The 25600-nt window shown below is 36.8% G+C and overlaps 1 protein-coding gene across 2 annotated transcripts in view; it reads right to left on the reverse strand.

The window, feature by feature from the left end:
• RERG (RAS like estrogen regulated growth inhibitor) overlaps positions 1 to 25600 on the reverse strand; it is a 117273-nt gene that overhangs the window by 15260 nt on the left and 76413 nt on the right. The window lies entirely within an intron of this gene.

Genomic DNA, 25600 nt, shown 5'->3' on the forward strand with positions numbered 1-25600 from the left:
TATTTTGTAGTTTTAAAATATCTATTATTAGAATATGTTTATTTTTACCAAAATGTCCTGTATGTAGTAGGCTATTTCTTCCTTGACAAAATAGAACTAGTTAGTTGGAAGTTGCTATTAGTCTGTCCTTTGTTGCCACTGTAGGATCAACAGAGAAGTATATCACCCCTACCATAGTGTCTTATGGGAGAGATCACAGGCAAATTGCAATGATAACCTCGTAAAACAGACCACAAACATATGTGGCTTGGCTGGAGACTGAAGTAGCAATGTTCTTTCTAATTACAGAGTGTGAGTCTGAATTGAAGCCAAAATATTTGCAGTGCCTAAAGTAGCAAGGCCACTGACCCTATAATACTTCCCACAGTGAGTATACTTGTGGTTTTATCTGCAATTTTCAGAGTCTGTCACTGTTCACCCTCTCAAGAATGCATTTTTTTTTTGCGTGTAAGAAGCAGTAAGCAGTAGACAGATATTTTCCTGTTTTTAAATTAGCATGTTAGTAAACATAATTGCTGACCGTATCAGAGTTTACCTTTTGTTAGAGTATATAGTTTTAACTCTAAAAGTTTCACCCTGAAAAATACACTTACCAGACATCCTTAAGCAATGAGGTAGTAAAATTCATAAAATTTCACATAACTGAAGTCTGAACTTACCCAATTCTAAGACCATTTAAAGTTCAATTATTTCTCAAAGAAATCTTTCTAAAATGTATTTGACACTCGATTGCCCTTCCAAACTGAGTATGGAATAACACTGAATCATTTAAAAATGTCCCAATCTTAGTGAACAACCTGGATTAGCTTCCTGTGCAGTTACACGGTAATACTGTGAGAAGCCATAGAATGTTTGAGGCAACACAATTCTGGAATGCTAGGGCTTTAAGTAGTTCAGCTTTTGAATACACACATTCATACACACACATACTTTTTTTCCTCCCTCAAATACCATGGTTTTCTCTTCTTTGTTTTTTACAGATTTTTTAAAAAAATTATTTATTTGAGAGAGAGAGAGAGTGCATGCATGAGAAGGGGGGAGGTGCAGAAGGAGAGGGAGAAGCAGACTCCTCGTTAGTAGGGAGTGTGACCCGAGGCTCAATCCCAGGACCCCAGGACCATGAGTTGAGCCAAAGGCAGACGCTTAACTGACTGAGCCACACAGGAACCCCCAGCTTTCTCTTTTCGCCACAGTCACTGGGACCCAAGACCACCTCCAATAACCAACCCATTGGAATCTCCTTTGTTACTTTTGTTTTTCTAAAGACCAATAAGCCATATTAATAAGCTTGTTAGAATTTTTTCTCATATTAAAGTAGCTCTGGGGTTGGATTCTAAGGAAGCTGTTCTATGAATATAAACAGGATTCTGGTGACTTTTGAGATGTCATGTTTGTTGTTGAGAAGTTGTTCCTGCTCACTGATGGGTTACTGGCTCAGGTTCAGGGAGCTACCTTCCAATGGGGCAATGTTGCTAGGCTTTATCAATGAAATCAATCTAAACATTTCTAATATTTTTTAAGAGTTGCACATTATTTTATGATGGTTATTTTAACAATAGGATCATATTTTTTTTAATTCAATTTTTTTTTTTTAAGATTTATTTATTTATTTGAGACAGAGAGCACAAGCAGAGGGAGAGGGAGACAAGAAGTCTCCCCACTGAGTGGGGAGTCTAATGTGAGGCTCAATCCCAGGACCCTGAGATCATGACCTGAGCTGAAGTCAAGAGTCAGATACTTAACTGACTGAGCCACCCAGGCGCCTGAAATTCAGTCTATTTCAAATGCAATAAAAAAAAACCATCAAAACCACATTGAAAAATTGACATGCCTTATGTTTATATTTTTTAAAGATTTTATTTATTTATTTGACAGAGATCACAAGTAGGCAGAGAGGCAGGCAGAAGAGAGAGGGGGAAGCAGGCTCCCTGCTGAGCAGAGAGCCCGATGTGGGGCTCGATCCCAGGACCCTGAGATCATGACCTGAGCCAAAGGCAGAGGTTTAACCCACTGAGCCACCCAGGTGCCCCCCTTATGTTTATTCTTAAAAGACACGCTTTTATCTCCTCACACACAGATTATTTATGGAAAAGACAAATGCATTGTCTGTATTTTTATTTTCAAAAATATTTTAATTTAAAATTATTATTCTAAAGAATGAAAATAACCTTACATCTGTGGAACTGTTATCTGTTAAAGTCTCTATTATTTCCACTGGGTCTGAGGTGCTTGCTGACATTCACCATTTACTGATGGAACCATAAAACCTCAGTATTACTTACCCACAAATTTGATTATAATTTTATTAGGAGCTATAACTTTCATAGGGGATATATCTTGCCATGTCTCCCCTCCTCCCCCACTACCACTCACATCACATGATTTCACCTGTCAATGATAATACAGTTGCTTCCTCAGTGGGGTCCCTCCTTCAGCTGCACCCTCAAAACTCCCCCAAACTACTCTTCACACATATAATGTCTCTGCTAAAACTTAAACCATCTCATGCCACATCTTTTCCTCAAATTCTCCCTGACCTCATCTCATTGAATAACTATTTATTGAGTGCCTACTCGGTATCAGGTTCCGTTTTAGGGGTTTGCAATAATCCAGTAAACAATTCAAAGATCTCTGACCTTACAGAGCTTATATTCTCCTAGGAGGAGACAGATAAAAAAATAAAAATAAGAAATAAGAACTATAATACATTAGAGGCGGTAAGTGCTATAGGATAAAAGAACAAGGTAAGGGGATTTGGCATTGGGGATGACGGTCTAAGAGTTATTATTTAAGACAGGATAATCCTCATTGGAAAGGTGGTATAAGAAACAGATGAGAAGGGGCACCTGGGTAGCTCAGTGGGTTAACGCCTCTGCCTTTGGCTCAGGTCATGATCCCAGGGTCCTGGGATCGAGCCCCGCATCGGGTTCTCTGCTCGGCCTGGAGCCTGCTTCCTCCTCTCTCTGCCTGCCTCTCTGCCTACTTGTGATCTCTGTCTGTCAAATAAATAAATAAAAACTTAAAAAAAAAAAAAAAAAAAAAAAAAGAAACAGAGGAGAAGATCCCTGGGGGGACAGTGTTTGAAGGAGAGGGGATAGCCAATGCAAGCAAACACGTTAAAGCAGGACTGTGTGCTTGATATGGTCAGGGAACAAAAATCAGGCCAGGGTGCCTAAGGCAAAATGAACAATAATGAGTGTAGCTGAGGATGAGGTCAATTCCTGCCACTCCCCTAGCCACACATTCCACTACTTCTACTACTGTTAATCAACACCACCACCACCACTAATAATAATAATAACAACTGAAATTCTATTTATTATTATTATGATGATGATTTTACTTGATTCTTTCTTTAGAATGTATGTTTGTGAGGACATTTGTTTAATTTATCACTGTCTTCCAGTTTCTAGAACAGTGTCTGACACATAGTAGACTGCAAAATACTTGTTGAATGGATGGAAAAGATCCATCAATCCATGTCACAGTTCACTCTCTTGGCAGTGAAATAATAACCAGGCATTGAAAGAAGAAGCAACACAAACAAGGCAAGAGAATTCGTAACAAAACCATGCCACGTTTCCGTAGCTTTTTCTTGAAAGATTATATAAATATACACTCTGAAATGCCTTCTAATGGGTATTTCAAAAGCCTTCTACAAATTATACTTCTGTAATTTATTTAATGAGTTAATGCAAAATTGATTTAATTTTCTCTTGAACACCTGTCCTCTCCATCCCAACTATCCTGAGCAAAGGTTTTTCTTTTGAGGTAAATTGGTGGTATTGGTAACCTTTACTTTTGCTAGCAATCTGATGTATGATCTTGTTTTCCCTGAAGTTTTGAGGTCTGACATATTTGATTGGTTGCAAGCAAGTTCTGCTTTCTGAAATATCTTATTTTCTTCCCAGTATCTTGAAACTAAATAAGCCAAACATGTCTAAAGTTAATCTAGAGAAGAACATTTTGTTCAATACATTACCTACTTGAATAATTCTTCATTATATGTGGTTTATTTTTTATATTACTGGAACTGAATTTCATGATTATCTATGAAAGCTGGTTTCTAACAAAATGGAAAATTCACTAAGTAGAGTTTGAGCCAAGGAAATATTATTTAAAGTGACATCAACGTAATAATTCAATAGGATAATATTTCATTTATAAGCAAATGCTAAAAGGCAACATTTAGTTATGCCATTTTAAAAAATTAACAAGTCTGGGGCTAGTTATTCAAAATAAGTTCTGAAGTCATTATCAAGATGAGGAAAACATCAAAAGTACCAACTTTAATGATCAGAATAATATTTTATGAAAATTGATTGGACATGATCTGTATAGCAAATCAACTTTTAGAAAGAAATGAATTTTTCAAGGTAAATGAAAACTAACACACATGCTAGCCTTAAAAATTTTTTAAATATACTCAGGAGAGTATAGTTCTGACAGAATTTTCAGAACTTTTTGAAAGTTCTGACAGAACTTTCAAATGTTAAACTGTTTAGGCTTATAGTCTTAAAACAGTTCTTGTGATGCCATTATTTTTCACCTATATGGTTTATGAAATAACCTGATTAATAATGTTTACAATTGTTTTGTAGATCCTTAAGCATGTATGACCTCCTAAATATTTGTGATTATTGTTCTTCTCTACAGGTCTGTTAAAGAAGTATCCTTAATATAAAAATCTAGTCCTTTGTCTGAAGGGAACTTTCCTGACTGAGGTGTATTGAATGCTCTATCACTTAAAGCAGTTTCCAATCACCTGTTCTCTTCAAACTTAGACTTTCTCATTTATAATATATAGTAATTATATAGTATATTATATATATTATATATAATATATATTAGTATATTAGACTATATATAGTACATATATAGTTATAATATAATATATATTATATATAGTACATATATTATACATAATAATTAGCAGACTACATATATAGTACTATATATAGTTATAGTACTATATATAATATAATAATATACATTATATATAATTATATATAATATATGGCTATATAATATGAAATGATTCCCTTGCTTCCCCTGATCCTCATATACCTTTGCAACCTGAATTTCAATCACTTCCTGATGCTTACAACGGCCCTCCAGTTTGCTTGTACTACTTAATATCATGCATGTTCATCTCTTCATGCATCTAATCGTGTTGTCCCTGCCTCCTTGAAAGTCCTTATCCAACTAATAGAATCCTAATCACCCTTTAAAATCTAGTTCAAATATAATCTCCTTTGTGAAACCCTTCCTTTCTTTCTGTATCAATTAGCTATTGCTGTTGATTAAATATATCCCCAAACTCAGCAGCATGTAACAGTGAGCATTTATCATGGGAAAATTATAATGTGCTTATGGAACTGTGGTCAACTGATTGTTCTGGAAAAAGCCAGCTAACCGTGTTTCAAATTTTTTTAGTTCAGATTTTTTTAGGACAGGAAAAGAATTTCTGTGTCAATTAAGGGTACTTCAAAAAACACTGTTTTTATTTTTTTTAAGATTTTATTTATTTATTTGAGAGAGAGAGACAGAAAGCACAAGCAGGGGGGAAGAAAAGAGGGGGAGAGAGAAGTAGACTCCCTGATGAGCAGGGAGCCCAATGTAGAACTGGATCCCAGGACCCCGGGATCATGACGTGAGCTGAGGGCAGACACTTAACGGACTGAGCTACAGGGCACTCCAAAGAACATTGTTCTTCACCTGACTTCCTCTTGAATTCTGCCTATATCCTGTTTAACACACCCTTGGTTTTATATATGCTCAAAGATGGTGCTTGTTATCTCCCACATTCATATCATAATGAAAAGTTATTATAAATATGTATTAAGTGATGTGTATGGTTTTTATTCTGTAACCAGCAGGACCTTCATAAAAAATGGTTACGTTTAAGTTGTAAGACTAGGTAGCTTTGAGATATTTAATGTCTTTAATGACCTTCCACTGAGAGTCTGCTAAGTTCAGAACAATTATGTCCCAGAGTTTGAATTATTCTGTGAAAAACAAACAACTTTTTGTGTTATAGAAAAAGAAGGCAAACGTGGCTAAAACAGGCACAACTGTAGTCCACTATGGGTTATGAGTATACTCACAGCTTGTTATCCAAATCATTGTTCTTTGCTTTTACAGCATTTTTCAGTGTTTAAATAGAATTCTTAATGCTTGAAAATTACGTGAAGATATTATAATAAATGTACACAGTGCCTTAAGTGTGAAAGTTCTCAAAATCAGGCCATAGCCAGGAGATTGAGTAGCTCCTTACCCTCTTCTTCTCCCCCTTCCCATTACAGACTTACAATGGGATTACTTGGCCAGCTGAGAACAGGAGGCAGTGGTATGTCATCCCAAGTCTACATGGGTGGCCAAATCAACACTAAATTGCTTTCAGTTTGAATTTTATGAACTATAGGTAAAAGTCACAGTAAAGTATTTGAAAAATAATTAAAAAAAAAGGATGAGAGAGTTTCATACCACTTGAAAAATGTTTTCTCAGGTCACAAAACACATCAATTTAAGCAATATCATGAAAATTAGAGTGGGAAAGCATTTAAAAATATATGCAGTATTTTTAGTATTGCTACCCACCTTCCTTCAGTGAGTGTGCATGGCTAGGTCAGGTGTTAGTTGATCCTTGAACAACACAGGTTTGAACTGTGTGGGTCCATTTATATGCACACTTTTCCTGTTCTTTTCTTTTCTTTCTTTTTTTAAAGATTTTATTTATTTGACAGGGAGAGAAAGAGCACAAGCAAGGGGAGTAGCAGGCAGAGGGAGAAGCAGACTCCCCACTGTGGGGTTTGAGCCCGATGTGGGGTTTGATCCCAGGACCCCAAGATCATGACCTGAACTGAAGGCAGACACTTAACTGATTGAGCCACCCAGGCACACCAATATATGCACATTTTTTTCAATAAATACAGTACAGTACCATAAATGTATTTTCTTTTCATCACGATTTTTCTATTTTCTCTAGCTTACTTTATTGTAAGAATATAGTATCTACTACATAATATACAGAATATGTATTAATGGACTGTTAAGGGTATTGGTAAGGCTTCTGGTCAACATTAAGCTATTGCTTACATTTTTGGGGAGTCAAAAGTTATACATGAATTTTCAACTGTGCGGAAAGTTGGTGTCCTTCACCCCCGCTTCGGTAAGGGCCAACTGCATGTGTTTATCCTTCACTGCCCTACAGCACAGAGTTGATATAAATGTGTATCCATATGCTTATGCACATGTATCTGTGCACGCCAGTGAAGACATTGAAGCTCAGACTATTTACATTTCTTCCTGAAATGCATGACCCCCTTTCAGTGCCCATCAACCCTGACTCAATCAGCAGAATCCCCTCTTTTTACAGAAGAGGAATTTGTCATCAGACAGCTGACGAGTCATGCCGATATGCTCCCCTGAGGCTACTAAACTCTTCATTGGAAAAATCTGGGGGTGAAAATTGTATGTACTTTACATATAGGGTGCATTTTGAAGAATATACACTGTGTAGTCACAAACACCGCTTTCAATACAAAAGAAAAGAATTAAAACCCTGAAATGTCTCTAGGAAAAAAGTGACTCTGCAGACATAAGCTTCTGAACATTCATGAGTTTCTTTTCTTTTCTCCATGTGGAGCACTAACACTATTCGTCTCATTCTGTAATCCAGGGTGTATAAAGACATAAACACAAGACACTGTAGTCCTCCTCATGATACAATTTTGCTTCCTCATTTTAATGTTGTTCACTGTTTCTTTAAGGTGTCTTTTACAGTTTATTATTAGTATTATTTTAAATAGAGTGCAGAAATCGTAACTTCTTTGGGGGGCTCCATAAATACTTTTGGGCTCTTTTTTTTAAAAAAACATTGCATCCTTGCAAGTTCAAATAAGCTAAAAACTAGTCAGCGTGTTAAGTAATAATATAGAACTAAATCAAAGAAAGAGGAAAAGAAAGATGTATTTAGAATGGAACAGACTCATAGATGGCGTTACTATTCACCACAGAGCATTTCTATCTGTGGTTAAGTAGGGAAGCACCCCCTCCCTTTTAAAGTCTTCCCTGGCCTTCCCAAGCCATGAATCACTCCCTCTCGGCCATGACATTGTCATTTGTTTCTTCTCTATTATAGAACAGGGACAATTGCCTTGTAAATATTAATTTACATTCCTGTATGTCTTACAGATTCTGGAGTTATAGATTAAACCATGTCCTCTTCATCTCCAGGGGCTGGCACATTGCCCAATACATGTGCATGTGCTCAATAATTATTTGAGAGATGAAAACAATGAAAAACTGGATAAATAATTTGGCTTCCATATTACCAGTGTACTCAGGTCTGCACTCTAGGGTGTCTTTATTATTTAAGAAACATGTGTACTTTAAATTAACTTCCATTGAATATATACCACCCCTTCTCAGGTCCAATGCCTCGTTCGCATGTCCATTGCAAACAGGACGGACTGAGAAGGGCGGGACACATCGTTCCTCTTCTCCTCCGCCAGAGAAGAACCACGATCCCTGATCTTATATTAATAGCAGCGTTAGGTTTAACTCCAACCCTGCAGTGGTAAAAAGCTTCACAGAAGTAAAAATAATCATACTTACAAAAATAGAGGGAATCATACTCTATATTTGTAGAGACAGTTTATTGAAGAATAAAATACATTTGTGGAGACTCCATTTATTAATGATATTAGCGCTGGATTAAAAGTGTATATACTCTTCAAAAAGCTCATTAGGGAGGTTTTAGTCATGTATTAACTAAAAACATGAATGGGAATTTTGGAACGCTAATATCAGAAGAGGAGTTTGTACTGAATCCTGACTACAAGCTTATTCATTTCTCAAAACACTCTTAAAGGTAGGAATTAATGCTTCTATTTTACATGTAAGAAACCTGAACTGAAAAGTAAATAAACTTGTATATTTTACAAAGCAGAGAAGTGACAGAACTGAGATTAAACCCAGTTTTGTTTACTTTAAACCTTGAATATTGGGAAAAAAAACCCTGTCCAATATTGAATACACACCACTATATTTTAATATTTCTATGGACATAATATAATTCTGAATGGTTGACATTGTTTTCCAGATAAGCATACTTCTATGGAGAGGCATGCTTTGAAAAAGCACATTTTTTTTTTTGTTCATCACTAAATTTCTTCATCCTTAGTGGAGGAATATCCATGACCAGAAACCATAGCAACACAGAAAGAGAATATGAATTTCAAAAAAGAACCTCTTATATAAATAAAATTTTTGTTTTTCTCTTGAGCAGATCTTAAGGATGCAACAAAGGAGGAAAGAAGTGTATAATGATATAGACATAAAGTAGAATGTGATAAGTAACTATTTCCTTACTGGTATCCTCAGACACTAGCAAGTTCATTCAACAACAACAACAACAACAACAACAACAACAACAACAAAACCAGAATGTCAGGAACCATTTTAGGCAATGAAGGAAACAGCAAAGAAAGTAAGTTTCTATTCTTGAGGAGATGAGAGTCTGTGGCTTTGCATGTTTCAGGAAAAATAAAAAGATTCACAGGTAGAATAATTTTCTAATTTAAGTCCTTTTATGATGTATTGGTAAAAGAAGGAAAACCAGACACAGATGAGTCCACCTGACTTTAGTGCCTCAGAGAAAAAGAAAAAAGGAAAAAAAAAAAAAAACTTGTGTTTTCTGGAAGAAAAATGTAACAGAAAAAATCCTCATAGTATGTTTAAAGCATCAAGCCTATAACTGCTTCTGTCTTACAGACAACAAACCAGAGATTTACCTAAAATATAAGAGGAAGTCAGTTTCACCTTCTTTGCTTTATCACCTAGACCTCTATCATCCTCCTGTTAAATCAGGACTCAAAAAAAAAAAAAAAGAAAAGAAAAGAAAAAAAAAGAATCGAATCTCCCTATTCTCCCACCTCCTGGGTCTGATACTTCTGGTCCTTCATACCTTGTTCCTGGGTCTTTCCTCAACCACCAACCCTCAAGTTCATAGTCTTCTTTTTAGCAGCCCCCTCTTTTCCTGATTACTCTAGCCTCTTCTAAGAAACATGGGCCGTTTTGCCTAAAATCAAAGTCAACTATGGAGATCTCAGCCCTGAGCCTTGTCTAGTAGGGTCATGTTATGTGGGGGCCAGGACAACTCTTTGAAGTTTTGGCTTAACAACTGTCAGTGACAGCTGAGACCAAGACTGTGCAGTTTGGAATCTCAGGACCCATAGTGGTAAAGGGTAAAAGCCCTTTCTGAACTGTGGAGATGGACTAGAAAGAAATATCAAAAAACTCCAGCAAACTGTATTTAAAATGTCGGATCTTAAGGAGAGGGGCTCAGAGTAAAGACAGGTATACAGAATTCAGATTTCAGAAATATGGATATCTAGGCTTAATAATTTTCAAATTCATATCCATTTGACTCTTCTTTTGCTTCTCCCTACTTCCCTGTAAGTTCTACACACATCCATTTACTCAATAAATATTTATTGAGCACTGTGTTAGGCACCAAAGAAAGCAAGACTGTGGGGTTTCCCTAAGCAAGATATTAGAAATTACTTGATATTAGAGCTAAATCTTGGGTGAGCTGAAGTTCACGAATTTAGGAGGAGCATTCCAAGAAGAATGTTCAAAAGCCTAGACATAGAAGAGCCTGGTTTAGTCTGGAAATACATGTGATTCAGGGTAGGTTGAGGGATGTGAGGATGGAGCTATGGGGAGGGTAGCTTGTGAGGTTCTTTGGAAACCAGACTAGGAAGGTGCTCATATGTCACTTTGAAGAGCTTGGATTTTACTCTGAAGTCTATGAGTAGACAGTCATCTGAGTAGGGGGCTGGCTCGATATGAACTGGTTATCTATAGAAACTGTTCATTATCAGCTGTAGAGAGTAAGGCAGAGAAATCTTTGAGGTAGAATTTAATGGGGAAATGATATAAGAACAAGTAAGGAAAAAAAAAAGAGTAAGTGAGGTTAGGCTTGAACATGTTGAATATGAGACATTAATGAGAACATCCAGATAGAGAAGTTCCACCTGTCCATCCATCCATCCATCCATCCATGCGTCTATCCTCTATTCTTCCATTCATCTACTCATCTATCACACATTCAACATATATTCGTTGAATATTCGTTAAATATCTATCATGTCCCAGACACTGTTTGACACTATCACGAGGGTGATGTCATACTTCTGAAGCTGGAGGAAGTGATCTCTGCCACACTGACACTTCGTAGTGACTTCTAAATGCAATGGGCATGGATAAGATGTCCCACATAGGTAGTTTAAAGCAAGAAAAGAGGATTTAGCACAAAACCCTATGTTCAGACTCATCTCATGATCATCTTTTTTGTTTCCTATGATTTCTCCTACCTCACCTCTTCAAAATTTCTAGCTAAACTACAAAAGTTGACAGATCAAGGCAAGGGACAGAAATTTGTTCATATAGATGTAGTTTCTGAAGCAGTCCATCTCCCACTTTCACCTCCCTTCCCCGCCTTGCTCTACTCCCTATGAAGGTCAAAATAATTTGACACAAAAAAACCCTTAGGCCAAATGAAAACATAGAAATGGAATAATTTAATGGAAATTTAAAATTAGTGCAATATAAAAATGAGTGCTTTTATAATACCACAAGTTAAAATGAGATGTAAATTAGTTCCAGATGGGTGTCTAGGGGTTGCTCTTAAGTTATTAGGTTTAAGCTTGAAAATTTTGACTTGTCCTGCTTTCTGACAAAAATATCACTCTGAGAGAGAGTTACAGAATAAATGTCAGTTCTCTTCACAAGGAATTTCTTAAAGATACTTGGTATACTCTCCAAGAATTATGAGGCAAACACTTGTCTCTGAAAACCTAGCCTGGAAGTCTAGCTTCAGTGCATTCCAAGTCTTAGTAAGGTAAGGGTTAATTTGATATGATAACTGGGTTTTAGGATGACAAATGAGAATGGGAAAAATAGCAGAACCATGACTTATAATTCCTAACATGTTTGATAGGGAGCAGAGATTAGGGGATACTTATGAAGAATGTAAAATCAAAAAGTTTTATTTTAAATTTAAAAATTAACTTGTATGACTAAATAAAAATAAATTCTTCCTGAATTTAAACTGAAAGTAGAAACAAGAGGAATTAAACTTGGGATATGGTAGTCAACTGATTTGGCTTTATCTTTCTGTTTGTATAAAGGTTAATAAACCTAGAGCTATGGATTCTGTGCCCAAGAATTCAAACTAGTTTTATGTAAGTTGAAAATTATTATTCATTTTAATTACAAGTGATGCTTAAGAATTAAATTACTAGGGGGGCCTAGATGGCTTGGTGGATTAAGCATCCAACTCTTGATTTCAGCTGAGGTCATGATCTCAGGGTCAGGGAATTGAGCCCCATTGGGTTCTGCAGTGGGGGTGGAGCCTGTTTAAGATTCTCTCTCTCTCTGTCTCTCTCTGCCCCTCCTCACCTCTCCCCAACCCTACTCACGTGCCTTCTCTCTAAGAAAGAAAGAAAGGAAGGAGGAAAGAAAGTTACTAAATTTTCCAAACCAGAGTTTTTAACTTAATAATTTGTAATTTATTATGTTTTTTTATTAAAAATAATATTTTAGGGGTGCCTGAGTGGCTCAGTCGGTTAAGCATCTGCTTTCAGCTCAGGTCATGATCTCAGGGTCCTAGGATCAAGACCCACATCTGCAGTGGGGAGTCTGCTTCTCCCTCTCACTCTCTCTTTGTGCTCTCTTTTGCAAATAAATAAAACTTTAAAATAAATAAATAAATAAATAATATTTTTACCAAGTCATCATATTTAAACAGAATTACCTGTACTGTATTGTGTATTTTTCTAAATTTTCAAGGTATTTAGATATAAAATTTGTATTTTTTAAACTTTTTTTCTGAAAAAGGAAATATATATGGTGTTAATGTCTGAATTTTTTGTATGCTCATTTTATTAGAGCATGTGAGAAATGGACAACTGAAAATATTCAGACTTTGTTGGGGCATAAAAGTGATTCAGAGTCACTAAGGATCCCAGAGAAGCAGAGGAATATCTCATTTAATCTCCTTCTTTTTTAAGAACTGGGGAGTTTACCATTTACTCTGCTCCTACATGCCCTCTGCCCCAGACTCAGTTTTCTTCCTGCCTATGTGGGCACATACAGGTTTAATAGGCTGTGCCTATTACTCTAGCACAGAGGGGTTACCTCTAACAATAGGCCATCTCCATTTGCAGCCCTTACACCAATCCTCTCTTTACAGCCTCATTAAACAAAACAAGAAAAATAGAAACTTAAAAAGTCACAGCGTGTATGGAGAACTAGAGAGTTATTGTGAGAGATTGGACTGGAAAAGTACCCATGTTCTGAAAAGCTGATAAGCCAAACTAAGAAATTTCAAATTATGCTTATGATGATAGAAAGCCATTAAGTGATTATAAACACAAAGATGCCCTGATCATCTTTTTGTTTTATCAAGGGCACTGCTGTTTCAGTGCCAAGATGAACAAGGGGGATGCAGGCAAGACTGGAGACAGGAAGACCAAGAGGGGAGAAATTCCAGTACTAAGAGAGAAGAAAAAGTGAAACCACAGGGCTCCTCCTTCACTCCTATCCACTAGTCAATGTATTGAGTCATAATTGGGGTTACACAGTATGTGGCCTTTTTTAGTCTGACTTCTTTCACTTAGCAATATATATTTAAGGTTTTTCTATGTTTGTGTCCTGGCCCAAGAACTTATTTCTGTTTACTGCTGAGTAATCCATTGTAAACCACAGTTGGTTTATCAGGTCAGCAATCAAAGAACATCTTAGATGCTTCCATATTTGGCAATTATCTTAGTTACACTTTGGCTATAACCATTCATACGAGGGCATTTTTTTTAAAATATTTATTTATTTATTTGACAGACAGAGATCACAAGGAGGCAGAAAGGCAGGCAGAGAGAGAGGAGGAAGCAGGCTCCCTGCTGAGCAGAGAGCCAGATGTGGGGCTTGATCCCAGGACTCTGGGATCATGACCTGAGCCGAAGGCAGAGGCTTTAACCCACTGAGCCACCCAGGTGCCCCCATATGAGGGCATTTGTATCAGGTAGTTGGGTAAATAAGTAGGAACACAATTGCTGGATTATGATAAGATTATATTTAACTTTATAAGAAACTACAAAACTGTTTTCCAAAGTGGCTGTATCATTCTGCATTTCCACTAATAATGAATGAGAGTTTCTGTTGCTCCTTATTTTTGAATGCATTTAATATTGTCCATTTTGTTTTGATTTTTAAAAAATTTTTGTCTTTCAAGCAGGTGTGCATTATTTTCTCATTGTTGTTGGTTTGTATGTTTGTTGCAATTCTCTAATGATACATGATATTGATAATCTTTTCATTTGATTTTTTTGCCATCTGTATATCTTCTTTAGTAAGGTGTCTGTTCAGATATTTCGTCCATTTTTTAAAGAAATAGATTATTTTTTAGATCAGTTTTAGATGTTCTGTTTATTTATCCCTTCCTCCCTCAAAAATCCTGGTGATCGCTAATTTTTTTCCTGTCTCCGTACTTTTGCCTTTTTCCAGAATGGTATGTAGTTGGAATCATCTAATACGCAGCCTTCTCAGATGGTGTTTTTCACTTAGTAACATGCATTTACGGTTTCATTGTGTCTTTTCATGGCTTCATATAGCACTTCTTTTTCGTACTCAATACTATTCCATTGTCTGAATGTAGCATGGTTTATTTATCCATTCAGTTATTTAAGGACAGATTGGTTGCTTCCAAATTTTTGCAGTTGTGGGTAAAGTGGCTATAAACATTCATGTGTGGCTTTTTGTATGGACATGAGTTTTTAACTCACCTGGGGAAATATTAAGGAGTGTGATTCCTGGATTATATCGGAAGAGTATGTTTAATTTTGAAAGAAACCATCAAGTCATCTTCTCGAGTGGTTGTGCAATTTTGCATTCCCATCAAAAGTAAATGAGAGCTCTTATTGCTCCACATCCCTATCAGCATTTGGTGTTGTCAGTGTTTTGATTTTGTCCATTTTAATAGATGTGTAAGGGTAACTCATCGTTTGTATTTTCAATTCTGTAATGATATATGATGTGCAACATCTTTTTATATACTCACTTGGCATTTGTATCTCTTCTTTGGCAAGGTATCTATTCAGATCTTTCATCCTTTTTTGAAACTGAGTTCTATTTTTTATTTTTGAATTTTAAAAGTTCTTTGTACATTCTGGATAGTTGTTCTTCATCAGACTGTCCTTTGCAAATATTTTCTCCCAGTCTGTGTGGCTTGTCTTTTCATTCTCTTGACAGTGTGTTGCTTAGAGCAGAAATTTTTAATTTTGAAGAAGTTCGGTTTATCAGTTATATCTTTTATGGATCATGCCTTTGGTGGTATAGCAAAACAGTCACTGCGTTATCCCACGTCGCCTAAGTTTTCTCTTGCATTATCTTCTATGACTTTTATAGTTGCGTATTTTGTATTTAGGTCTACGATCCATTTTGACTTAATTTTTGTGAGGAGTATGAGGTCTGTGTCAAGATTCATTTTTTGCATGTGGATGTCTGGTTGTTCGAGCGCCATTCGTTGAAAAGACTATCTTTGCCTCTTGCATTGCCTTTTCTCCTCTGTCAAAGATACTTGATATTATTTATGTGGGTCTATTTCTGGTGCCTCTATTCCGTTACATAGATCTATTTGTCTCTTCCTTTGCCAATACCACATGGTCTTGATTACTGCGGCTTATAGAACATTTTGGGAAGGCAGGTACTCTTGGTCTTGCAACTTTGTTCCTCTCTTTCAGTATTGCGTGGGCTTTTCCAGGGCTTTCACCTCTCTATGTAAACTTCAGGATCAGTTTTTCTATACCTGGAGGTGGAAAACGAGTGGCGAATCAGGGGTCATCCGATCCTTGTTCCTGATCTTAGTGGAGAAATTTCTAGTTTCTCACTATGAATTATAACTTTAGCTATAGGTTTTTCAGCTGTTCTTTATCAAATTGAGAAAGTTCCTCTGTATTCCTAGTTTCTAAGAGTCTTCATCATAAATGGCTGTTAGATTTTTGTCAAGTGCCTTTTTTTGGCATCCATTATTATGGTCATGTCACTTTTCTTCTCTTGCCTGTTGATGTGATAGGATGAATACATGAATTGATTTTTGAATATTGAACTAGCCTTGCATACTTGGGCTAACCTCCACTTGGTTGTGGTATATACATTTTTTGTAGACAACACCTCATCGTTTTGGTTTTCTTATCCACTCTGACAATCTCTTTCAATCATTGCATGGAGATCATTCACATTTAGAGTGACTATTTAAATAGTTGGATTAATATCTACCATGTTTCTAATCATTCTCTGTTGCAGTTATTGCTTCTTTTTTCTTCTCCCCTCTTTCTCTGGCTTCTCTGGGTTTCTCTGAGCGCTTCATGCAATTCCATTTTTGCTCCTCTGTTAGCTTATCAATAATTTCTTTTTAGTGATTGTTTTATTGTTTGCAATATAAATTTATGACCGAGTCCTCTTTACAATGATACTATACTGTTTCATGGGTAATGTAAGTTACTTTGTATCAGGATGTTCCCAATATCTCTCTCTTATCTCTTATAACATCGCTGTCACTCATTTCCCTTATCCATATGTTAGAATTACCAATACATGAGTGCTGTGAAGTGTGTAAACCTGGTGATTCACAGACCTGTACCCCTGGGGATAAAAATATATTATATGTTTTAAAAAAATTTAAAAAAAGAATTACCAATACATTCTTACCATTATTACTTTGAACAATAGTTATTAGGTCAATTAAGAATAAGAAATAGAAAAATTTTTATTTTGCCTTCATTTATTCTTCCTGCAATGCTTTTCTTTTTTATGTACATCTGAGTTTCTGATCTATATAATTTTTCTTCTTCAGGAAGAACTTCTTTGAACATTTCTCAGGTAAGGAAGCTTTGCTAGTAATGAATTCTGTCACTTTCTGTTTGAGAAAATCTTCACCTCTTCACTTGTGAAGGATAATTTCTATTTCTATATCCTTTGTAATATAAAATTCCAATTTGGTGGGGATTTTTTTTCTTTCAATATTTTAAATATTTCATTACAATCTCTTCTTGCTTGGTTTCTGATGAGAAGTCAATTGTATACTTCTTACACTTACTCCTCTACAGGTAAGATGACCCCCACCCCATTCCAGTTTCTTTCCAGATATTCGCTTTGTCTTTTTTTTTTTTTTTTAAGATTGAGTATGAAATGCCTAGATATACCATTTTTGGTATTCACCCTGCTTGGTGTTCTCTGGGATTTTTGGAACTATAGTTATGGTGTCTGCTCCTAGTTTTGGAATACTCTTAGTCTTTATCTCAAATATTTCTTCTGCTCCATTCTCTTTCTACTCCTTACGGTATTCCAACTTTATGTATTTTATATCTTTTAGGATTATCCTACAGTTCTTAGATATTCTGTGTTTTTCTCTTCCCATTTCAATTTGGGAAATTTTCTTTGACATATGTTAAAGTTTACTGATTCTTTCCTCAGCTATGCCTAGTCTACTGATGAATCTATCAAAGGCATTTGTTTCTTTTACATAGTTTCCCATTTCCAGCATATTCTTCTGATTCTTTCATAAGGTTTCCATCTCTGTTTACATTTTTAAATCTATTCTTGTGTGTTGTCTACAGCTCACAGAGAACAAGTCATGGTTCCATTAGTTTTTATCCAGGTAAGCTAAACTTGACTTTGATTTTCAATATTTGCTTCTCTCCAGATTTTAGGATATGGTGGATTGCCCAGCAGCTTCATTTTTCTGGTCCAAAAAAGTAATTGATTTCATTTGTTTAGCTCTTTTCTTGTTTTACGGATAGGAGTGATGATTTAGAACCTCTTTACATGTCAGGGCTGAAATTAGAAGTTTGTCCAGCTTTTTTACATAAGCAGGTCCAGAGCTCCCTCACCCTGTTGTTATTTCTGCCTCTTTACTATTCTCTCACTCTTCCAACTCAGCCATGCATTATCTTTATTCTAGCATCTTAAAATAATGCATTATTCACATATTTTTAAATGTGCAATGTAAAGACAGATTTCAGTGATGTACATCAACACCACAGGCCTGGAAACATAACTCAATTGACAAGTATTTAATATTCCATCATTAGTATTATTTAGTTAATTACTAACTTTTTCAAATTATTCATCTTTACCCAACTTTACATATTATACAAGAGCATTTAGTTGACAGATATTGTTATATATATAATCACAAACTCTTGGTTATTCTCCATTAATAAATAAGAATGTGTTCAAATTTTTTCATAGACTCATAACTTTACATGTGTTATGTCTTAGCCTTAATAGTCCCAGAGCCATTGATGTATTCAAATTGAAAAGTTACATTTCAGACTCGGTTTGCTGATATTATTTTCTTTTCAACACAAATGACACAAGCATAGTCTCTTGTTAGCAATTTCTCTAAGAGTAAATTGTCAGACAGAACTAAAACCTGACAGCTAAAAATTTATAGACATAGAGTAAAGTTTCCATGTCCTTCACTGAAGTATTTTCTAAAAGATTTCACTTTATCTGTTTTGTTCCTTTGTTCTGAAATAAATTAATATAAAAGCTCACCAAATCATTGTCATGTTCATTTATTTATTACATACATTATCATAAGATGAATATATGGTTGATAAGGCTCATGTGATGTGATTTGAGTCTCAATTGGGGATTACTAGGTGGTGATTTATCAATTAGTCTTTTTCATTCTTACTTTTCTAGTATTTTTGTGAATAATAATAATATTTTGGGTTCTAGGAGAAGAGAAGACGAGTGGGAGGGAAAAAATGAAAAATGCAATACTAGTTCTTGTAATTAGATAAGTTAAACCACTTAAATATTCACTGGCATATGTTTTACACACTTTCTAAAACTATATTGTCATCTGTTACCGTTCATTTTGAAATAATTGGCACAAATTCGATGCATATATTGGCAGAAGCACACAACTTAACCAACTCTCTTCTAGCTATTCCAAGCCCATTTTTCTTTGTGGGATAAAAAAGCAATCTGCACCATAGCAGGGAATACATTTGGATGCAGAACAGAGTGACCTCACAGAACCCTAATTTCAAATCCAAGGGATCTGGTGCAATGATCTTCTTTAGCACATGCTTTCCAAAGCTCTGTTGGTGCTGGCACTCGAGATGGTGTATTAAAGTCATGCTGGTAGCTATTACCAAAGGCACTTACCCTGTATATGCACCAGGTTTGTACATAAGCCCAGTAAAGGATAGTTCAGTAGTAATTAATGTTCCTTCCACAGAAAATCTCAGAACAAAGACAAAAGCTATAGAAAAGATAAATTAAGGATCTAAGTTCAAGGCAAATTCTCATAGGTTTAACCCATTTCATTCATCCATGGGATATATTTTTACTGATAACTATTATGTGTATGTCATTGAGCTAGCTGCTGAGTAACAGTACTGGCCTGAGTTTGCTTGTTCATTAATTCACTCAATATTTAGGGAGCAACCACAATGTGCCACATTCCTTTAGGGTCTAGAGACTTAAACAAACAGAGCAAAGTCTCATTCCACAAGCTTTGTGGTCCTTAGATTCCAGTAGAGAAAGGCAGATATTAAATAAAATACAAGTAAATAAATAGTGTGTTATACGGAGATAAGTACAATGGAGAAAAGTAGAGCAGGGGGGAATGGAGGGCCTGGACTGGTGTACTATTTTAAAAAGAGTGATCAAGGAAGGCTTTACTGGTGAGATATCATCCTGGCAGAGACCCAAAGTGGGTAATGGAGTGAGCCAACTACCTATCTGTGGAAAGAATGTTTCAGACAGAAGGAAGAGCACCTGTAAAGGCCCTGAGGAAGAAAGGCACTTGTTAAGTAACAGGAGGCAGCCACCGTGCCTGGGGCAGAGAGAACAAAAGGGAGAGTGGAAGGAAAGGGGGAAAGTTAAGTAAAGGGTGTTGGGGTCATGCAGAGTCATGGAAGTGAGTGTACAGAGGTCGACTGGAGGCAGGGCAACATCAGACCATTATGAGGAAAGCGGTGATGTGATTTGATCACTATGAGGGCTAGGGCAAGGGAAAGAGAGAGAAAGCAACTAGGAGGTGGTGGTGATCATCGAAATCATGGCATTTGGACCAGGGAAGAGCAGAGGACGTGGTAGGAAAAATCAGATTTGCTTTGGAACTGGCGATGGAGTGTGAGAGAGAAAGAGGCAGTGAAGGATGACTCCAAGGTTTATGGTCTAAGAAACCAGAGGCATGAACTGCCATTTGCTCAGAAAAGGAAAGACTACAGGTAGCAAAGATTGTAGAGGAAAGATCAGGAGTCAATTCCAAACACATGAAGTGTGTGATAGCTTTTAGACATGCAATGGGGGAACATTAGGAGCCAATGGGATGTAAAAATCTGGAGCTGAGGGCAGAGATTCAAGCTAGAGATGTGAATCTATGTCAGAACAACAAAGGTATTTCACTTGATCTTAGCCAAAAGGCCGAGAAGCGATAGAACAACAAAGGTATTTAAAGACACAAGACTGGATGAAGTCACCTGAAGACAATATGGATACAGGAGCTCCCTGAAGGATGGGGCATCTCTAACCTTTTCAGCAGGTGGGTTGCTGAGGTAAAAACCAGTGAAGATGACTAGAAAGGTAAGAAGGAGGAAACAGGAGAGTTCAGAATCCTGCAAGCTATGCAAAGAAAGTGTTTTGTGAAGAAAAGGATCGATCAACCGTTTCAAAAATTGAAAATAAGTGAGAGGAGGATGAATTGGATTTCGCTGTGGGAAATCGTTGGTGATGGCATGGTATGAATGACAGCTTGATTGGAGTGGGCTCAAGAGCATACAGAGGGGAGGAAATGGAGAAATAAATCTAGGCTGTTACGCTCTTAGGGAATGGCTCTGAATCATGTAACCATTCACAGTGACGTGCCCATTTTAAACATTTATCAGCCACCGTTTTGTTTGAAAATAACATTGTGAATCACACAAATTTAATGATATATTCAGCTACTAGTTAGCAGTATACCAAATATAGTTTAAATGTGTAATGCTATAGCAACAAGACTAGAACAAAATGACAGAAAGTTATAAGAGAGGAAGTATTTACGTAAGTGTATGTGCGGGGGATTTTTTTTAGCAGAAAAGTTTTTTCCCCCATTCTTTCTTCCCAGATACTTATTCCTGGACTTGAGCACCCAGAAGCTAAGATCTTGGCATTAGTAATTAGATTGCAGCCAGAACCCGGTCTACCCACAACTCCCAAACACCCCATCCTCAGATGCCTGAGATAAACACTGTTTCCACAACACGAAGAGAAAAAAAGCAGAGAGAAAAGCAAATGAAAATTTTGATATAGACTTATATCCCCTCCCTCTTAGGCTGAGGCAGAGATTGGGGTTGGAGAAAAGGGCAGAGGAATTTCCAGTTAGCTTTAGTGGATGTAGAACAAGGGGAACCTCTCCTCCACAGCCCGTCCTGGCCCACAGAGCCCCGTGGCTCAGGAAGTAGGGGCACCTCATGGGCTGACCAAGCAGATGGATTTCAAACAGAATCTCAGAACCACTGTCCTAACAGGACCCAGGGCACTTCCAAAAGTTCGCTCCGTGGCTCAGAAAATGCCCAGGGTGTGCCATCAAGAGCCAGTGGGCCTGACACATGCAACAGTCAGACAAAGCAATTTCTTTCTTTCTTTCTTTTGACAAATTTCAACAGCAACTGTGCTCAAGTTCATCAGTGGTGCGGCTACACAGAGGACTGGCCACTCCTGGATACTGATGCCAGTACACATGCCAGTAGACATCTGCCAGCCCAGGTGGGAAAGAGCTTCTTCCAGGCTTCGTATAAGCCTGCATATCTCCTATCGAAACCCTGGGAGTGAAGAGGGGGCAGCAAAACCCTACCGGGGACCAAAAATCCACTAAGGAAAGCCTCAACTTTCAGATGAAACTCACATAAAACTGACTGTTTTAGGTTCATGTCGGAACACAGAATAGGATTTAAGATTGAAATTAGGTCATTTTAGAGAAATGTATACCAGCGACATGAGCCCACAGTCACACAGGAAACGTGTTTACAAGCTCTTTGGGAGAAGCTGTGATAGAGGCAAGTACAACACTCCGCACTTGGACTGGTTAAGAACTGGGCGTGAATCCCAGCTCTGTTCTTTCCCCAGAATTTCAAGCAAGGTAATGATGCTTTCTGGCTCTGGTGCCCTTATTTGTAAAATGAGGACAAGTAAATATACCTTACAAGACTGTTTTGATTATAAAATGCCATGCTAGGGGCGCCTGGGTGGCTCAGTGGGTTAAGCCTCTGCCTTCAGCTCAGGTCATGGTCCCAGAGTCCTGGGATCGAGTCCCACATTGGGCTCTCTTCTCAGTGGGGAGCAGTCCCCCTCACAGCCTGCCTTTCTGCCTACTTGTGATCTTTGTCTGTCAAATAAACAAATTAAAAAAAATTTAAGAAAAAATAAATAAAATGCTACACTATATGTAAAAGTGTTCAATAAACTTTATATGTTCCAAAATAAAGGATAAAGAGAGACCCATACCAGGTGCTGTAATGTACCAGGCTCCTCGTATTACAGTGAATGTTATGCGTATTTTATATTTTTATATTTAATATACAGTATGTCATAATATATATATACTAGTTATGTTGCTTTACCACCAACTTGAAAAGTCAGGCTGTTTTATCTCCTGTACCATCAGGTAAGGTACAGTATTACTCTTTTATTCCCTTTTTAAAATTTGAAGCATAATTAGCATACAGTAATCTATTAGTTTCAGGTCTACAATATAATGATTCAACAGTTCCACACATTACTCGGTGCCCATCAAGATATGTGTACCCTTGGGGGCACCTGGGTGGCTCAGTCAGTTAAGCATCTGCCTTTGGCTCAGTTCTTGATCCCAGGTTCCTTGGATCAAGTCTCACTTGGGGCTCCCTGCTCAGTGGGGAGTCTACTTCTCCCTCTGCCCCTGCCCCCTGCTCCTGCTTTCTCTCTCTCTCTCTCCTCTCTCGCAAAAATAAATAAATAAAATCTTTAAAAAAATAAGGTAAGTGGACCCTTAATCCCTTTCACCTATTTCACCCCTCCCCCCACCCACCTCCCTTCCAGACACCACCAGTTTATTCACTCTGTTTAAGTTCGCTTTTTTGTTTGTTCATTTGTTTTGTTTCTTGATTCCACATATGAGTGAAATCATATGGTATTTGTCTTTCTCTGACTGACGATATTACTCTTGATTTGCATTAGAGCCACGTGTGTGTTAATTGAAGCAGTTTCTAGGAGGCACAGAGGGTGGGACCCCATTTGGACTGACAGCCAAAGGTCCAGGGTGGAATAAAGGCTAATCCTTGAATCCCTGAGCAGGCAGCTTCCCAACTCCTGTTTACCTTTAGCGATTTGGCCTTTGCATTGGATTGGCAAACAGTACAAAAGCATGCAGATGAGCTTTAAGCAAATCAATTTAGAAATACTATACTAACAACCCCTCTTCAGTTTTCTTTTCTTTTTATTTGGGTTTTAGTCAAATATTCTTAAAAGAAAAATCTACATCTCTTTCAAAGCTGCCTTTTCCTTGATGTTCTAAAGCTTTTAATTGTGTCCAGTTTGTAAATCTAATTTAGTGAAACCTAACAAAAAAGAAAAAGGAAGAGAAAAGACAAGAAAGAAAGAAGGAAAGAAAAAGCTATGTTTGCTTCAGTTAAGCCTGGATAAGGTTCATGCCAGATCTCATTTTAACAAAATGAATTCACTATTCCCTGGTAAACACTGGATGAGAGTTATAATTATGCTGGTGACCAGAAAGACTCTCTGGGTTTAGTTTACAGAATTATGTGAACTTAAGTTAATATTATAAATCAAAAAGATTAAAATCTGGATCTGAAAGTGAAGGTTACTTCTACTGTAAAATTTGCTTTAAGCAGAAAAAGCATTTTGTAACATTCTTTAACTAAAACTGTCTTTGTAACCCAAATACAATGGATATTTGGGGGAATGATCTTTAGTTAATTAGGCTGAAATAATACAGTTTAAAAATGGAGGAAAAGTGAATCATTTTTTAACTGTAATCATGCAGATATATTTATTTTTCAAAATCGCGAGGGCATAAATGAACATCTTATATTGATAAAAGATGGGGCAAACTCAAACTTTTTAAAAAGTGCACATACATACACAGCCTGTAATTGTGTCCACTGACTCAGATACATCTATCAACATGTGATGAACTACTTAGGAACATTAAACACCAAACAAAATATTAGCCCAGAATAATTCACTGATGATAAAATCTGAATGCAGTAGAAAGCAGATTATGAGAAATTCATTTATTAAGATGATGAGCAAGAAAAGAGAGACTGGTGAATTGTTTTCTACTTGGGAAAATGCAGGTTTATAAAATTGGGGTTAATCCTTCTACCATTTCTATAGAATAAAAAATGCCATCTCAGGGACCAGATAGTACTGTTGTGAATCTTGATGGATAACAGTAATCTGTGCACATGAAATGTCAAACCCATACGTGAAGTATATCACATTTCCTCAGAATGACAAGGAGGAGTGTTTGGATCTGGAATCTCCACTCACAGAGAGTGTGGTTACGTAAATCCAAGAAAACACTGCAAAAGTCGAAGGCAGACTTACAGCCTAGGGAGTGATTATAATACATTCTGAGATAATGTGAACTGAGATGGGGGAAAAAAAAAAACATATGGAGAAATTCTCCAGAAGGCAAGACCATCAGTGCCTTCAAAATAAATTATAAGTGAGTTACAGGTAATAAAGTCAAAGAACATGCAGAAGGCTAAACAGGCTGACCATTGTGGGGACTGTTGGGATTCCCAAAAGATCACTGGAAAGGCCAACTGGAATAAAACAAGAAAGGGTGAATAAAGAATGCAAAAATTTAAAAAAATAAAAAACAAACAAACAACAAACAGCAAATAATGAAGAATGCCAGTAGTAGTATGCTGTAGTGAAACTCCTGTTTTCTGGAAGAATGTGGGCTGAGTACTGTAAGAATCAAACTTAAGGACCCTGGAAAAATATTTCTATCCATGTCAGCACAAGACACTTTGTAAGAAATAATCTAAGTGTATTAATTATTTTTTAAAGATTCTATTTATTTTGAGAGAGCGAGAGAGAGCACACTCACATGCGTGAGTGGGGGGAGGGGAAGAGGGAGAGAGAGAATCTCAAGCAGACTCCATGCTGAGTGCAGAGTTTGATGCAGGGCTCAATCCCGCAACCTTGAGATCATGACCTGAGACAAAATCAAGAAGTCAACCGCTCAACCAACTGAGCCACTCAGACACCCCCAAGAGTATTAATTACTAATGAATAAGTTTTATGTGAGATGAATGGATAAACCAACTGTTGATGCCTAGTGCAAAGGCAGTGAGGAAACATGAAGTGAATTAGAGAGGGTCACTTTTGAATTAAAACTACCTGTTCCATAGGCATTTAGAGATTTTTCTAATACTCCAATATTCCAGCTCCATTATTAGTGTGCCCATTTAGTGCTAAATTTTGGTCTGTGCTCTAACATTAATCATTTGGGCAACAGTTCCAT

This window comes from Lontra canadensis, unplaced genomic scaffold, assembly GCF_010015895.1.
Source record: "Lontra canadensis isolate GAN:19392208 unplaced genomic scaffold, GSC_riverotter_1.0 scaffold9, whole genome shotgun sequence".
Taxonomy (NCBI): domain Eukaryota; kingdom Metazoa; phylum Chordata; class Mammalia; order Carnivora; family Mustelidae; genus Lontra; species Lontra canadensis.